Source organism: Manis pentadactyla, chromosome X (assembly GCF_030020395.1).
Source record: "Manis pentadactyla isolate mManPen7 chromosome X, mManPen7.hap1, whole genome shotgun sequence".
NCBI lineage: Eukaryota > Metazoa > Chordata > Mammalia > Pholidota > Manidae > Manis > Manis pentadactyla.
This window is the reverse complement of record NC_080038.1, coordinates 57,041,551-57,055,706: the sequence shown is the minus strand read 5'-3', so window position 1 is coordinate 57,055,706 and position 14,156 is coordinate 57,041,551. Positions and strand designations below refer to the sequence as shown.

The 14,156-nt window shown below is 36.2% G+C and overlaps 1 protein-coding gene across 1 annotated transcript in view; it reads right to left on the bottom strand.

Annotated features, from left to right (window-relative positions):
- The window catches only part of ZC3H12B (zinc finger CCCH-type containing 12B), a 267,790-nt gene that overhangs the window by 115,850 nt on the left and 137,784 nt on the right, over positions 1–14,156 (bottom strand). The window lies entirely within an intron of this gene.

The window sequence follows — 14,156 nt, the reverse complement described above, 5'->3', positions numbered from 1 at the left end:
AATTTCTCCCTTTATGTCCATTCATATTTGCTTTCTATATTTGGTGCTCCTTTTTACATGTGTAGATAAGTACAATTGTTGTATCTTCTTGCTGAATTTAGGCATTAAACATTATATAATGTTATTTTTGTTTCTTGTTATAGTTTTCTATTTTTATATTATTTTGGTATCCTTAATTTATAATTACATGAGCAACATTGTGGTTACTAGACTCCTTTCATCATCAAGACTCCACCACATGCTCCATTACATTCACTGTCCACCAATGTAGTAAGATGCTATAGAATTACTACTTGTCTTCTCTGTGTTGTACTGCCTTTCCCGTGCCAACCACCCACATTATGTGTGCTAATTGTAATGCCCCTTTTTCCCTCTTGTCCATCCCTTCCCACTCATCCTCCTCAGTCCCTTTCCCTTTGGTAACTGTTAGTCCATTCTTGGGTTCTGTGAGTCTGCTGCTGTTTTGTTTCTTCAGTTTTTTTTCTTCTTATACTCCACATATGAGTGAAACCATTTGATACATGTATTTTACTGCCTACCTTATTTAACTGAGCATAATACCCTCTAGCTCCGTCCATGTTACTGCAAATGGTAGGATTTGTTTTCTTCTTACGGCTTAGTAATATTCCATTGTGTATATATACCACCTCTTCTTTATCCATTCATCTACTGATGGACACTTAGGTTGCTTCCATTTCTTGGCTATTGTAAATAGTGCTGCGATAAACATAGGGGTTCATCTGTCTTTTTCAAACTGGAGTGCTGCATTCTTAGGGTCAATTCCTAGAAGTAGAATTCCTGGGTCAAATGGTAAGTCTATTTTGTGTTTTTTGAGGAACCTCCATACTGCTTTCCACAATGGTTGAACTAATTTAAATTCCCACCAGCAGTGTAGGAGGATTCCCCTTTCTCCACAACCTCGCCAACATTTGTTGTTGTTTGTCTTTTGGATGGTAGCCATCCTTACTGGTGTGAGGTGATATCTCATTGTGGTTTAAATTTGCATTTCTCTGATAACTAGCGATGTGGAGCACCTTTTCATGTGTCTGTTGGCCATCTGAATTTCTTCTTTGGAGAACTGTCTGTGCAGCTCCTCTGCCCATTTTTTAATTGGATTATTTGCTTTTTGTTTGATGAGGTGTGTGAGCTCTTTATATATTTTGGATGTCAAGACTTTATCGGATCTGTCATTAAAGAATATATTCTCTCACACTGTAGGGTACCTTTTTGTTCTATTGTTGGTGTCCTTTGCTGTACAGAAGATTTTCAGCTTGATATAGTCCCACTTGTTCATTTTTGCTTTTGTTTTCCTTGCCCGGGGAGATATGTTCATGAAGAAGTCGCTACTGTTTATGTACAAGAGATTTTTGCCTATGTTTTTTTCTAAGAGTTTTATGGTTTCATGACTTACATTCAGGTCTTTGATCCATTTTGAATTTACTTTTGTGTATGGGGTTAGACAGTGATGCAGTTTCATTCTCTTACAGGGAGCTGTCCAGTTTTGCCAGCACCATCTGTTGAAGAGACTATCATTTCCCCATTGTATGTCCATGGCTCCTTTATCGAATATTATTGACCATATATGTTTGGGTTAATGTCTGGAGTATCTATTCTGTTCCACTGGTCTGTGGCTCTGTTCTTGTGCCAGTACCAAATTGTCTTGATTACTATGGCTTTGTAGTAAAGCTTAAAGTTGGGGTGTGAGACACCCCCACTTTATTCTTTCTCAGGATTGCTTTGGCTGTTTGGGGTCTTTGGTGTTTCCATATGAATTTTTGAGGTATTTGTTCCAGTTCATTAAAGAATGTTCTTGGTAATTTGATAGGGATTGCATCAAATCTGTATATTGCTTTGGGCAGGATGGCCATTTTGACTATATTAATTCTTCCTAGCCAGGAGCATAGAATGAGTTTCCATTTGTTAGAGTCTTCTTTAATTTCTCTTAAGAGTGTCTTGTAGTTTTCAGGGCGTAGGTCTTTCACTTCTTTGGTTAGGTTTATTCCTAGGTATTTTATTCTTTTTGATGCAATTGTGAATGGAATTGTTTTCCTGATTTCTCTTTCTATTGGTTCATTGTTAGTGTATAGGTAAGCCACAGATTTCTGTGTGTTAATTTTGTATCCTGCACCTTTGAGGATACAACTTTGCTGTATTCCGATATCAGTTCTAGTAGTTTTGGAGTGGAGTCTTTAGGGTTTTTTTTGTACAATATCATGTCATCTGAAAATTGTGACAGTTTGACTTCTTCTTTAGCAACCTGGATTCCTTTTATTTCTTTGTTTTGTCTAATTGCTGTGGCTCGGACCTCCAGTACTATGTTTAATAACAGTTGGGAGAGTGGGCATCCCTGTCTTTTCCCGATCTCAGAGGAAAAGCTTTCAGCTTCTCACTGTTCAGTATGATGTTGGCTGTGGGTTTATCATATATGGCCTTTATTATGTTGAGGTACTTGCCCTCTATACCCATTTTGCTGAGAGTTTTTGTCATGAATGGATGTTGAATTTTGTCGAATGCTTTTTCAGCATCTATGGAGATGATCATGAGTTTTTTGTCTTTCTTTTTGTTTATGTGGTGGATGATGTTGATGGATTTTCGAATGTTGTACCACCCTTGCATCCTGGAATGAATCCCACTTGGTCGTGGTGTATGATCATTTTGATATATTTTTGAATTTGGTCTGCTAATATTTTATTGAGTATTTTTGCATCTATGTTCATCAGGGATATTGGTCTGTAATTTTCCTTTTTGGTGGGATATTGGCCTGGTTTTGGTATTAGGATGATGTTCGCTTCATAGAATGAGTTTGGGAGTATTCCCTCCTCTTCCATTTTTTGGAAAACTTTAAGAAGAATGGGTGTTATGTCTTCTCTGTATGTCTGATAAAATTCCGAGGTAAATCCATCTGGCCCGGGGTTTTTTTCCTTGGGTAGTTTTTTGATTACCAATTCAATTTCTTTGCTGGTAATTGGTTTGTTTAGATTTTGTCTTTCTTCCTTGGTCAGTCTTGGAAGGTTGTATTTTTCTAGGAAGTTGTCCATTTCTTCCAGGTTTTTCAGCTTCTTAGCATATAGGTTTTCATAGTATTCTCTAATAATTCTTTGTATTTCTGTGGGGTCTGTCATGATTTTTCCTTTCTCATTTCTGATTCTGTTGATGTGTGTTGATTCTCTTTTTCTCTGAATAAGTTTGGCTAGGGTCTTATCTGTTTTGTTTATTTTCTCAAAGAACCAGCTCTTGGTTTCATTGACTTTTTCTATTGTTTTATACTGCTTTATTTTATTTATTTCTTCTCTGATCTTTATTATGTTCCTCCTTCTGCTGACATTAGTCCTCATTTGTTCTTCTTTTTCCAAATTTGGTAATTGTGTCTTTAGACTATTCATTTGGGATTGTTCTTCCTTCTTTAAATGTGCCTGGATTGCTATATACTTCCCTCTTAAAAGTGCTTTGGCTGCTTCCCACAGAAATTTTGGCATTGTGTTGTTGTTGTCATTTGTTTCCATATATTGTTTGATCTCTATTTTGATTTGGTCATTGGTCCATTGATTATTTAGGAGCATGTTTTTAAGCCTCCATGTGTTTGTGAGCCTTCTTGCTTTCTTTGTACAATTTATTTCTATTTTTATACTTTTGTTGTCTGAGAATCTGGTTGGTAGAATTTCAATCTTTTTTACTTTACTGAGGCTCTTTTTGTTTATCTATTCTGGATAATGTTCCATGTGCATTTGAGAAGAATGTGTATCCTGTTGTTTTCTGGTGTAGAGTTCTATAGATGTCTATTAGGTCCATATATTCTAGTGTGTTCTTCAGTGCCCCTGTGTCCTTACTTATTTTCTGTCTGGTGGATATGTCCTTTTAAGTGAGTGTTATGTTGACGTCTCTTAAAATAAATGCATTGCATTCCATTTCCTCCTTTAATTCTGTTAGTATTTGTTTCACATATGTTAGTGCTCCTGTGTTGGGTGCATATGTATTTATAATGGTTATATCCTTTGGTTGGATTGACCCCTTTATCATTATGTAATGTCCTTCTTTATCTCTTGTTACCTTCTTTGTTTTGAAGTCTATTTAGTCTGATACTAGTACTGCAACTCCTGCTTTTTCCTCCCTCTTCTTTGCATGAAATATATTTTTCCATCCCTTGACTTTTAGTCTGTGCATGTTTTTGGGTTTGAGGCGAGTCTCTTGTAAGCAGCATATAGATAGGTCTTGCTTTTTTATCCATTCTGTTACTCTGTGTCTTTTGATTGGTGCATTCAGTCCATTTACATTTAGGGTGATTATTGAAAGATATTTACTTATTGCCATTGCAAGGTTTAGATTTGTGGTTACCAAAGGTTCAAGGTTAGCTTCTTTACTATCTTACTGTCTAGCATAACTTGCTTATTGAGCTATTATAAACACAGTCTGATGATTCTTATTTCTCTCCCTTCTTATTCCTCCTTGTCCATTCTTTATATGCTGGGTTTTTTATTTTGGGCTCTTTTGTATTTCCTTTGACTGCTTTTGTGGGTAGTTGTTTTTATTTTTTTCTGTTAATTAATATTTGATCTGCTTTCTTTGTTGTGATTTTATTTTTTCCGGTGACATCAATTTGGACTAAGGAGTGCTTCCATTTAGAACAGTCCCTTTAAAATATCCTGTAAGTGTTGTTTGTGGGAGACGAATTTGTTCAACTTTTGCTTGTCTGGGAGTTGTTTAATCCGTCCTTCAAATTTAAGTAATAATCTTGCCAGGTAGAGTATTCTTGTTTGAAGGCCCTTCTGTTTCATTGCATTAAATATATCATGCCATTCTATTCTGGCCTATAAGGTTTCTGTTGAGAAGTCTGATGATAGCCTGATGGGTTTTCCTTTGTAGGTTACCCTTTTTCTCTCTATGGCTGCCTTTCATACTCTGTCATTCTCCTTGATCTTTGCCATTTTAATTATTATGTGTCTTGGTGTTGTCCTCTTTGGGTCCCATCTCTCGGGAGTTCTGTGTGCCTCTGTAGACTGAGCAACTATTTCTTCCCCCAGTTTGGGGAAGTTGTCAGCAATTATTTCTTCAAAGACACTTTCTATCCCTTTTTCTCTCTCTTCTTCCTCTGGTACCTGTATAATGCAGATATTGTTCCTTTTGGATTGGTCACACAGTTCTCTTAATATTGTTTCATTCCTGGAGATCCTTTTATCTCTCTCTGCGTCAGCTTCTATGCATTCCTGTTCTCTGGTTTCTATTCCATCAATGGCCTCTTGCATCTTATCCATTCTGCTTATAAATCCTTCCAGAGTCTTTTTCACTTCTGTAATCTCCCTCCGGATGTCTGTACTCTCCCTCCAGACTTCATCCCTTAGCTCTTGTATATTTCTCTGCAGCTCTGTCAGCATGTTTATGGTTTTTATTTTGAATTCTTTTTCAGGGAGACTGGATAGGTCTGCCTCTGCAGATCCTTTCTCAGGTGTTGTTTGAACTATCTTGGACTGGATAAATTTTTTTGCCTTTTCATGGTGATAGCAGTGGCTGTAGGCAGGTTGCGGGTGTGTCAGCTGGGAGAAGAAAGTCCTTTCCTGCTTGCTGGATGCCTTGCCCTTCTCCGCTGCCTGTGATGGTTACCTGCACTCCTGGAGCAGCCACCAGGTTAGTCCCCTAAGCTGCTGTGGGCGGGGTGTCCATCAGAGCAGCACGAAGCCCTGTGGGGAGTGGCAGGCACACCAGCTGCACTCCTCCGTGCTAGCAGCACCCCTGCCATGCAGCTGTGTGGCAGCATCCCCCTTTGGGGCTGGCCTGTGCGGCTGTGTATTGGGCTGGGATTCCGGTCGGCTGCTGGGAGTGCACCTTCTCCCTTTCGCTCTGCTGCAGGTGCGTGCAGGGCTTTCCCGCATGGGGCTCTCCCACGCGGGCGTCTACCAGGCTCCTCTGGCTTTACTGCCGCTGGTGTGCACAAGCTGTGCCCGGGCTATTTGGTCGCACTGTTGCGGACTCGCACAAGCCTCTCTTGGTCCCATCTGGCACTGCTGGTGCATGGATCTGTTCCTGGTCCCATGTGGCGCTGCCGTCCCTGGCACGCGCTGCCACTCTCCTGCTACTGGGCTGGTGTGTAGGGGTCCGCGCCAGTTGGAGGAATGACTGGCAGGCTGCTTAGTGCCGTGAAGGGCTTCAGAGCTGCACTGCCTCCCCGGGGTTTAGGGCGCCTAAGTTTCCCTGGGATTCCCAGCTGCTGGCTATGTGTGCCGCGACAACTTCATCCAGCTATGGGGTCCCTGTCTCTTTAAGACTTGCAGAAAGACTCACTTTTCTTTTGTCTCAGGGGCGCCGGTTGCAGGGACCTGCCCACAGGTTTTGCTTTTCCGTTTCTCTAATATCCAGCACTCCGTGTTCCTTTTGTCTGCATTCTGGGTGCAGATTACTAGAGCTGGTTCTTTAGCAGTCCTGGGCTTTCACTCCCTCCCTGTTCTGACTCCTTTCTTCCTGCTGGGTTTTGGGGTGGGGGAGGGTTCGGGTCCTGCCTGGCCACGGCTTGTATCTTACCCCCTTCATGTGATGTTGGGTTCTCACAGATGTAGATGTATCCTGGCTGTAGTACTGCATCCACTGGTGTCTCTTTTAGGAATAGTTGTATTTATTGTATTTTCATAAATATATATGTTTTGGGGAGGAGATTTCCTCTGAACTACTCATGCCGCCATATTCCTGTGATCTCTCCCCATTGTATATTCATGGCTCTTTCATCATATATTAATTGATTATATATGTGTGGGTTTATTTCTTGGTTCTCTATTTTGGTCCATTGATCTAGGGGTCTGTCCTTGTGCCAGCACCAAGTTATTCAGATTACTGTACCAATCTTGTACAGCCTAAAGTCAGGAAGCATAATACCCTTGGCTTTGTTCCTTTCTCAAAATTGCTTTGGCAATTCAGGATCTTTTGTGGTTACATATGAATTCTAGGATTATTTTCTCTACTTAATTGAAAAATTCCATTGATATTTTGAGAAGGATTGCATTGAATATGTACAATGCTTTGGGCAGAATGGCCATTTTGACAATACTAATTATTCTTATCCATGAGTATGGGATGAATTTCTATTTATTTGTGTCTTTTTCAAATTCTCTCATGAGTGTCTTATAGTTTTCAGAGTACAGGTCTTTTACCTCCTTGGTTAGGATTATTCCTGGTATTTTATTCTTTTTGATTTGGAAATGGAATTCAACAGATTTCTGCATATTGATTTTGTTTCCCTTGCCTAAGGATATGTGTTCATGAAAAAGTCACTCATGTTTATATTGAAGAGAATTTGCCTATGTTTTCTTCTGAGTTTTATGTTTTCATGACTTATATTCAGGTCTTTGATCCATTTCTAGTTTACTTTTGCATATGGAGTTAGTGATCCAGTTTCATTCTCTTACATGTAGCTTCCCAGTTTGGCCAACACCAGTTGTTGAAGAGGCTGTCTTTCCTCAATGTATATTCATGGCTCCTTTATTGTATGTTAATTGACCATATATGTGTGGGTTTATATCTGGGATCTCCATTCTGATCCATTTGGTACTGTTCTTGTGCCAGTACCAAATTGTTTTCATTACTGTGGCTTTGTAATAGAGCTTGAAGTTAGGGAGCATAATCCCCTCAGCTTTGTTCTTCCTTCTCAGGATTGCTTTGGCTATTCAGGGTCTTTTGTGGTTACATATGAATTTTAGAACTATTTATTCTACTTCCTTGAAGAATACTATTGATATTTAGATAAAGATTTCCTTGAATCTGTAGATTGTTTTGGGCAGGATGGCCATTTTGACAATATTAATTTTTCTTATCCATGAGTATGGGATAGATTTCCATTTATTTGTGTCTTCTTCAGATTCTCTCACAAGTGTCTTGTCATTTTCAGAGTATAGGTCATTCACAATTTGGTTATGTTTACTCCAAGATATTTTCATCTTTTTTATGTAATTGTAAATGGAGTTGTTTTCATGATTTCTCTTTCTGCTAGTTCATTGTTAGTATATGGGAATGCAACAGATTTATGTATATTGATTTTGTATCCTATGATCTCCAAATCTAGTTAAATAGCTTTTTGGTGGAGTCCTTAGGGTTTTATGTACATAATATCATGTCACCTGCAAAAATAGTGACAGTTTTACTTGTTCCCTACCAATTTGTACCCATTTATCTATTTTTCTTGTGTGATTGCTGTGGCTAAGATTTCCAGTACTATATTGAATAAAAGAGGTGAGAGTGGGTATCTTTATCTTGTTCCTGATCTCAGAGAAAAAACTCTGCTTTTCACCATTGACTATGATGGTAGCTGTGGTTTTGTCATATATGATCTTTATTATGTTGAGGTATGTTCCCTCTACAACCACTTTACTGAGAGTTTCTATCATAAATGGATGTCTAATTTTTTTAAATGCTTTTTCAGCCTCTACTGAGATGATCATATGGATTTTATACTTCCTTTTGTTAATATAGTATATGACATTGACTGATTTATGAATATCATAACATCCTTGAATCCCTGGAATAAATATCACTTGGTTATAATGGATGAGCTTTTGGGTGTATTTTTTAGTTCAGTTTGCTAATGTTCTGCTCAGGATTTTTGCATATGTGTTCATCAGAGTTGGTCTATAATTTTAAGTTTTTGCAGTTTCTTTGGTTTTGGTTTTGGACTGATGATAGCATAGAATGAGGTTGGAAGTATTCTCTACTCTTCTATTTTTTATATACTTTAAGAAGGATGGGTATTAGCTCTTGTCTAAACATTTGGTAGAATTCAGCTGTGAACCCATGTGATTCTGGAATTTTTTTTGTTGGGAGTTTTTTTGATTACTAATTCAGTATTTCATTGCTGGTAACTTATCTGTTTAGATTTTCTGTTTCTTCCTGGCTCAGTCTTGGAAGGTTACATGTTTCTAGGAATTTGTCCACTTCTAGGTTGTCCAATTTATTGGCATACAATTCTTCATAGAAATCTCTAATAATTCTTTGTCTTTCTGTGGTTTCATTTGTACCTTCTTTTTCAGTTTTGATTTTACTTGTGTCCTCTTTCCCTTTCTCTGGGTGTGTATGAGTAGGGGTTTGTCTATTTTATTTATCTTCTCAAAGAACCAAATTTTGTTTTCATTATTTCCTCATTGTTTTATTATTCTCTCTTTTATTTATTTCTGCTCTGATCTTTATTATGTCCCTCCCTCTACTAAATTTTGGTTTCACTTGTTTTTCTTTCCCTAGTTTCTTCTTCCTCCAGCCGGTGAGCTGGGGTGGGGGAAGGGCTTGGGTCCCACTGGGCCACAGCTTTGTTCCGTGAGGTGTGCTCTTTTCTTCAGGTGTATGCAGTCTGGTGCAGTCCTCTTCCCTGTTGCTCTTTCAGGATTAGTTGTATTAATTATATTTTCATATTATATGCAGTTTCAGGAGGAAACCTCTGTCTCAACTCTCACGCCACCATCTTTAATCCTCTTTCCCTAGTTTCTTTTGTTGTGAATTTAGAATGTTTATTTGGGATTGTTCTTGTTTCTTAAATTAGGCCTGTATTGCTATGTTCTTCCTTTTAGAACTGCTTTTACAGCATCCCAGGTTTTGAGCTGTTGTATTTTTTTCCACTTGTCTTTACATGTTGCTTGATTTTCTGTTTGATTTTTTCATTTATCCATTGATTTTTTAGAAGTCTGTTGTTTAGGCTTTTGTTTTTTTTTCATGTAATTGATTTCTAGTTGCATTCCATTGTGGTCTGAAAAGGTGTTTAACACAGTTTTAATCTTTTTCAATTTATTGAGTCTTTTATGTGTCCCAATGTTTTCTATTCTTGAGAACCTTCCATGCACACTTCAGAAAAATATGTATTCTGCTTCTTTTTGCTGGATCATTCTGTATATACCTGTTAAGTCTATCTGGTCTAATGTGTCATTCAATGCTTGTTTCCTATTTTATTTCCTGACTGGATAATCTCATTGATGGAATTCATTGATGGAAATCATCTGTTAAATTCCCTAATATGATTGTGTTGCTGTCTATGTCCCCTTTAAGGTCTGTTAGCTTTTGTTTTATATATTTATGCACTCTTATGTTCAGTTCATAGATATTTACAATTGTTACATCCTTTTGTTGGTCTGATCCCTTCATGATTTGCAATGTCCCTCCTTTTCTGTCATGATTTTCTTTTCGTTGAAGCCTATTTTGAGATATATATATATATTGCTGCTCCTGCTTTTTTCTACCTTTTATCACATGAAATATCTTTTCCATCCCTTCACTTCAATCCATGTATGTGTTTAGGTCTGTAATAAGTCCATTGCAGGCAGTATATAAATAGGTCTTGTTTCTTTATTCTGCCACCCTTTATCTTTTGATTGGTGCATTTAGTATATCTGTATTTAAAGTCATTATTGATAGGTATCTATTTAGTACCACTTTATTATTTTCTTGTTTTTGTAGTTCCTCTCTCTTCCTTTCTTATACTATTGTGATTTAAAGGTTTTCTTTAGTGTTATTCTTGGATTTCTTTTCTTTTGTTTTTTGTGTTTGTATCCATTATGGGCTTTAGGTTTGTAGTTACCATAAAGTACTAGATAGTTTCCTAAATATAAGTTGATGGTAACTCTGTTTCAAATACAGTCTTAAATTGTACTTTTTTCTTCTTCATTCTCCAAACTTTATGTATAAGATGTCCTAATCTACTTCTTTTGTTATCCTTTGACTCATTTTGTGTATAGTTGATTTTACTACTTTTTATCTTCATACCAGCCTAATAATTCATTGTTCTACCACTATTTCTGTAAGCTCATTTTCATTGAAAAATTCAATTGATATTTTGACAAGGATTGCATTGACTATGTAAATTGCTTTGGGCAGGATGGCCAATTTGACAATACTAATTATTCTTATTCATGAGTATGGGATGTCATCAACTACTTGGAGTTATTAAAAATAAAACAGGCTATTTTAACAGTCACAAATGTTTGAGAGACAACCAAGAGCTAGGGAAGGGATTAATGATGAGATTCATTTCTTATATAGGGCCAACCCTTTAAGACTAGGAGAGGTGGTATCTGTTTTATCTAATGCATAGAAACCAAAACAAAGAGTAAAGCAAAATTAAGAAACAGAGAATATCTTACAAACAAAAGAAAGTTAACAAAGTGGTAGTAGGTACATATCCATCAGTCATTACTTTAAATGTAAATGGACTCAAATTTCTAATCGAAAGACACAGAGTAGCTGAGTGGATTTTTAAAAAGATAAAAAATAATGTGAGACAAATGAAAATGTAAATACAAAGGATTTTAAAAATGGGTTTTAAAATGGATTAAAAAAATGGTCTTTTTAAAAATCCATTTAGCTACTCTGTGTCTTTTGATTACAACAGAATACAACATCCATCTGTGATAAAAACTCTGAACAATAAGTAATATAATAACTCAGCAGGAGAATAAAATAACTATAAATTATTCAGGCAGTCTGTTTTATTTTTAATAACTCCCAGTAGTTGATGATATGTCAAGACCAGTCAGTGCTCTAAAAGGGAGAATTTCCAACAGCACCTAGATCCAGGCTGATTAGAAGGTAGACCCTGAGGCAGCAGCTTTCAAAGAACACAAGTATATACAGTTCTATGAGACTGCAAACATAAGCACTACTGGCCACAAAAGCCAGGATGTGGATGTGTCTCCTGGGTGGACATACTGGAAAATAGCTTCCAAGCAATTCATTTCAGACTTAAGGACATACACAGACTGAAAGTGAAGGGATGGAAAAATATATTATATGCAAATAGAAATAAAAGCTGTGCAAGCTATGTTTATATTAGGGGATATAGACTCTAAAACAAAGTTTAATAAGTACAAAGGAGGACATTATATATGATAAAGGGATCAATCCAGCAGGAGAATATAACTATAAATATACATGTACTCAACATAGTATCACCAAAATATATAAAGCAAATATTAATAGAACTAAAGGGAAAAATAGCCACACAATAATAAAAAAGGACTTTAAAACTCCTTACATCAATGGATAGCTCATCCAGATGGAAAATCAACAAGGAAATATTGGCCTAAAATGACACACTAGACTAGACGGACTTAGATATATAGAATTGTCCATCTTAAAGAAGCAGAATGCATACTAACATTCAGAGAATACACATGGGACATTCTCCAGTATAAATCATATTCTAGGCTACCAAACAGGTCTTAATAAATTCAAGAAGATTGAAATCATATCAAACATCTTTTCCAACCACAGTGGTATGAAAACAGAAATAAATACTACAAGAAAACTGGAAAATTCATAAATGTGTGGTGATAAACAACATGTTACTGAATAACCAATGGGCAACAAAGAAATCAAAAGATAATAAATAATGTGAGACAAATGAAAATGTAAATACAGTGCACCAAAACTTATGGGATGCAGTCAAAGCAATTCTATGGGGGAAGTACTTGGTGATAAATGATATAAAGGAAAAAGAAAGAATCTCAAATAAACAACCTAATTTAATACTTGCAAAGACTGAGAAAGAACAAATGAAGCCCAAAGTTAGTAGAAGGAAGGAAATAGAAATCACAGCAAAAGTAAATTAAATAGAAGCTAAAAAGATAATGGAAAAGATCAATGAAATCAAGAACCGGTTCTTGGAAAATACAAACAAAATAGATAAGCTTTTACTTATACCCACCAAAAAAAGAGGACTCAAATAAATAAAATCAAATGAAGCTGGAAGCATTATAGCTGACATCACAAAAATGCAAAGGATCATAAAAGACTATTATGAACAACTATTCACCAACTGAAGAAATGTTGAATCCTAGAAACATACTATCTTTCAAGACTAGATAATGAAGAAATAGAAACTGAATAGACTGATTATTAGTAAGAGTAAATAAGTAATAAATAAATAACCAGGTAAAAAATGTTCAGGACCAGATGGCTTACTTCCCTGGTGAATTCTATCAAACATCAAAGAATTAGTACCAATGATTCTCAAACTCTTCCAAAAAATAGAAGAGGAGCACTTACAAACTTATTTTACAAAGCCAGCATTACCCTGAAGCCAAAAAGGAAAAAAAAAATTATATGTTTATCCTTGATGAACATAGATGCAAAAATCTCAGTAAAATATTAAGAAACATCAACAATGCATAAAAAGGACCATATATCATGACCTGGTAGGATTAATTCCAGGGGTGTAAGGATGTTTCAACATATGCAAATCTCAATGTGACACACAACATTAACAAATTGGGAGGATAAAAATCATATTGCTATATCAATAGATGGAGAAAAAGCATTTGACAGAATACAACATCCATCTGTGATAAAAACTCTGAAAAAAGTAGGTACAGAAGGAACATACCTCAATATAAAAGAGACCATGTAAGAAAAGCTCACAGCTAACATTAGACTCAAAGATGAAAAACTGAAATTTTTTTCTCTAAACAAGAACAAGGCAGAGATGCCCAGTCTCTTCATTTTTATTCAACATAGTATTTAGAGTCCTAGTCAGAGTAATAATGTAAGGAAAAGAAATGAAATGCATCTATATTGTAAATGAAGAAGCAAAACTATCACTAATTGCAGAGGACATGATATTATATATAGAAACACTAAAGAGTCCACCAAAATACTGTTATAATTAATACACTGATTCAGTAAACTTGCAGGATACAAAATCAATATACAGAAATTGATTTGTTTCTATATACTTTTAACAAACTATCAGAAAGAGAAATTAAGAAAATAACCCCACTAACAATTGCATCAAAAAGAATAAAATGCCTAAGGATAAATTTAACCAAGGAGGTGAAAGACCTATACGATGAAAACTATAAGACACCAAAGAAAGAAATATAATATAAGAAGGCACAAATAAATGGAAAGTAACTTGCTCTTGGATTGGAGGACTTGGTATTGTTAAAATGTCAATACTACCCACAGCAGTCTACAGACACAATACAATCTCTGAAAATACCAATGGCATTTTTCCCAGAAATAGAACAACCCATCCTAAAATTTGTATGGAACCACCATAAAAGACCCCAAATATTCAAAACAGTCTTGAGAAAAAAGAAAGCCGGAGGCATCATGCTCACTGAATTTGAACTATATTACAAAACTACAGTAATCAAAGAGTGTGGTACTAGCATAAAAACAGAAACATGGATCAGTGGAACATA